Here is a 4,156-nt window from a genome sequence, read left to right as displayed (position 1 = left end):
GACTCATATTTGATTTAGGACTCAGGCATCACATTGACAAATAAGGTCCTTTATAAAACAGAACATTAAGAAAATAACTCATGGGCATGACCGTGTTGCTTTCTGAACAGTGATAAATGTATTTTCTCTGTTTTCTTCAAATTGTATATAAAATAAAATACGTGAAGTGCAACAGCTTAATAATTTCAGCGCCTGCATACACAGTGAGATTTTGCTGTTGCAGGCACCAGTCTTTTAAAATGCCTTTGAGGCAAAGATTGTAATTTATTGTGGGCTAAACTGTAAATCTTTATCATGTACCAGGAAGAAATTATTTACCATAACTTCAGACAGAATCCTTACTGTGTTTTGTATACTGATTTAAACAGCAAGATCTCACTCAGATTGAGGGTACTATAATCCAAGTTACACATTGCTAATAGAGCCAAGGATCTTTCTGTCTGCTTTAGGATTTAAAATTTAGCTCAGTATCTTTGAAGAAATTAGAAAAACCTCTTATCTATGTGTATATCTATAGCTGTTTAAGTAGGGAAATAGTCATACCACTAAGTCCAAAACTGGAAAAATGATGGTTTTTTTTATGAACCACCTCATGTCTTCAAAGACGTTGTAATTTGTGCTTCTTAAATGAGTTTTCAAAGTTGTCGTGTAAGAAATGCATCTAGTTGACATGTGGTTCAACACCTGATGGTATTTGCTGACAGTCACGGTAACTCAGCAGTGAGGATGAGATACATGGATTCTAGTTCTTATCTTACATCATTAGCAGAAAAAACTTATCACAAAACAAAATGTCCACGCAATCTGCCTGGAAACTGTGAAGCCAAACAAGAATAAAGGACATGGATGGGATTGTTTGTTTGTCTAAGATGGCTGGATATCCTAGAGCCATCAGTGCAAATTATCACTGCTCCAAACTGGCAGTAAGGCTGGGGACATTTAGCATTAATGCTACTGTCCTACTTTGCTGTGGGTGCACTATAGTGCAGGGATGCAAACACATTATTTTGTTCAGAACTGTAAAAGTAATGCCAGATAGTAATAAATATATGTGAAAGAAGCATGATAATAGCAAGTATGCGGAGAACATGAAGTTTAATTGGGAGATAAACTGTTATAGATTAAGCAAAATAATATGTTTGTCTGAGTGCCAACAAGATGGATTTGCCCATTGCCTTTTAGTTGAAGTTTTTTGCCAATGAGCACAAGATGAAACTTTAAAATTGAGGAACTTCTAGGCCACACTGTTGTGGTTATAGCATTGATTCTTCTTTCAACATGAGATCCACTGAATAGTTTCTCTTTTTCTCACCCCTTAGTGAGAATTAAAATGACAGAAACTTGTCTCCAGACGAGAATATTTATCAGAGCCTAACTCATCAATCTTCTCTTTTCTTGTCTCCTCCTCAGCCCTTCCATACTGTAGAAAATCAGCTGACTGAGACACATAATTTGAACAGCAATGCATATGGATATATGGACTTATGTGTGGGACCTTATGAGAGAAAGGTAGAGGGAAATATTCCTGGGGAGGAATATCCTATCAGGGATATTCTGATGAGTGACCATGAATGAGGAATCATAGAATCATAGAATCACAGAATCGTTATGGTTGGAAGACACCTCAAAGATCATCAAGTCCAACCTTCCACCCAATGCCACCATGCCCACTAAACCCACTAAACCATTTGGAAGGCCCCAAAGGTGCAAGAAGTATGAGACAAAGATTGAATATGCTCAAGATACTACCTTTTTCCTTATATTTTTCTGGCCTGCAAGATGCTTCAAATCTATCCCAAGAGTTTCTGCACAATTCTGAGGTTACTTCTCTTATTCCTGCTTGCTGGTGGCATTGTCCAGGGTGGGCTGTGCATTGGGGGAGGATTGCTGGTGGTGCCTCTTTGATACCAGCTCGGAAGGAAAGGCTGGTGCAGAAAAGAGCTGGGGAAGTATTCCCCAACTCTTACAGAAAGCTGGACATTTGGAAATTGAATTTGTGGATGAGACAAGAAAGAGAAAAGAAAAGGAACTGGAGCTGTGAGCTCTGATAAAGGCAGAATTTTCTGTGTGGAGAGGGACACAGTCTTACACTGCCCCATGCAACACTAACAGCTATGTGTTGCAACAGCGAGTGCCTCTCATTTCATCACTTTCAGAAAAAAATAAACAAGTTTGACAAGAAGATACCAGAAAAAATGGGGAAATTTATATATGACAGGGAACACACGTGCAATCCTTTATCTGATCACTCTCCAACAGCTAGAGGGGTTATCGTATTATTAACAAAGTACTAGTGCGTTAACAAATTAAAGCCCTGATGGTAGAAAGTGGAGGAAAATATGAAACAAGAGAACCAGTTAATACAAGTCTTGGAAATCTTGAGGTTTTAATGGCTTTGCCATTTATTATTTATATTGCATGTTGGGTGCACACTTTGCCAAGTGATACATAACCAGGCAACTTTTCAGACTATGGCTTCAAAATCGAAAGAGATGAAAGAACATCAATATCGCTGTGTTTCAAATTAGCAGTAATGTTCAGGTTTGAGATTATTTTAGTTCTTCCTTTATATTCCAAACTGAAAATACTTTGTTACTAGATCTCTTAAAACTTCAGTGTGATAGTAGGTTCTTCTGAGGAGAAGGTCGAATAAAAGGAGGCTTTATGGCGTGGCAGTAACGTATTGGTTTGGAAGTGACAGCAGGAAAGGGAGTGCTTTGTAGAGGCTCTTTGATATCAGTTTGTTATGATTCTCATAACTGCTGTAACTCAGCAGTCTTCTGGGGAGGAAGGAGTATATTTGCACAACTTTATTTTTGCTTTTGCAATAGCGGGTTTATGCTGTTTGGCAAACAAGAATGAAGCATCACTTCCAGGCAATGTGTAATCTGGATGTCCTGATGTATCTAGTTGAAGATGTGCCTGTTCATTGCAGGGTGGGTTGGGCTAGATGACCCTTAAAGGTCCCTTCCAACCCAAAGCATTCTATGATTCTATGCCATCTGAAGCTCAGTCTATCTCAAGGAGTGTTTAATTTTCCTTCTGAATTTTTATTACCTTCCATTTCTTTCCTCTTGGCAGTTCCACTGTCTTTCTTGCTGTGACCCCTGGAGCTGTCTTCCCCTCCTCAGCATCCCGCCTCAACATCCGAGCATGTGCTGACTTTCGTCTTGTTCTCTCCAAGGAACTTCAGTTCTTTCACTGACCTTCGAACATGCCAAGTTCAAGATCCTTTCTCCCAGCTGCTGCTGACCTTCAAAATCTCATTTGTGCTGATAGCTCAGCTGTTTGCATTCGTTGCTTCTCAAACTCCTCTCCCTCTTGCCATACCTGCCCCCTGCCCAGCTTTCCTCTTTGCTTCTTGCCGTACATCTCTGCTCAAAGCCATCGCCTGGTTCTCATCACCTGATTTTCCCTTTGCTCCTCCCTCAGCTCCTCAACAGCTATTCCCTTCAAAGAAGCTGTTTCAACTTGTTCACATTGTCTGTCATCTCCATATATTCTCCTTTGCTGTTACATACCTCTGCATTTTTTTCTCTGCATCTGTCTTGTCGTACTGATTTTGCAAATGGTTTGGAGTAGAGCAGTGCACTGTATGCCTACAATGCCTTGTGGATTATCAGTAATTGTCCTATTCACCCAGGGTTGTTGGATGCCCTCTTGATGGGATGCCCAAGGTATTTTCGGTCTGCATTGAGGACAGTGAAGTGTTGGTAGTGTTTGACCCCTAGAAGCAAATGACTCTGCTCTTGGATGATAAAATCAGAAGGAAAATATTGGGCCTGACCTCCCCCATCACTATCCAGAAGCATTTTACATTTCTGTGTGCCTAAATATCATCATTTACTTTTAATGATCTAAGCAAAATAAACAGTTTATATACTGAAAAGTAGCTTTTTGAAAGTAGGTTTGCTCCTTTTTGCTGTGTGTAGCTAAAGCTTTGGACTTTTATTCTCTTGATTTCCCTATGTTTTGTTTTTACTACTTGAACAATTTAAAAAATAACAGCGATTTTTAATTGTGAATAACTCCAAAAATTTTAATCTGAAAATTCTGGGTTTGATTAATTGAGTGTAAATTTGAGGGCTTTCATGCACTTCGCAGAGGTCTTCTGGCTGCTGGTGAGCCTAGAAACCCCGCAGCAAAGACTTTCAAC

This window comes from Cariama cristata, unplaced genomic scaffold (genome assembly GCF_000690535.1).
Source record: "Cariama cristata isolate BGI_N322 unplaced genomic scaffold, ASM69053v1 scaffold11897, whole genome shotgun sequence".
Lineage (NCBI taxonomy): Eukaryota > Metazoa > Chordata > Aves > Cariamiformes > Cariamidae > Cariama > Cariama cristata.
Note: the sequence above shows the minus strand (reverse complement) of the source record.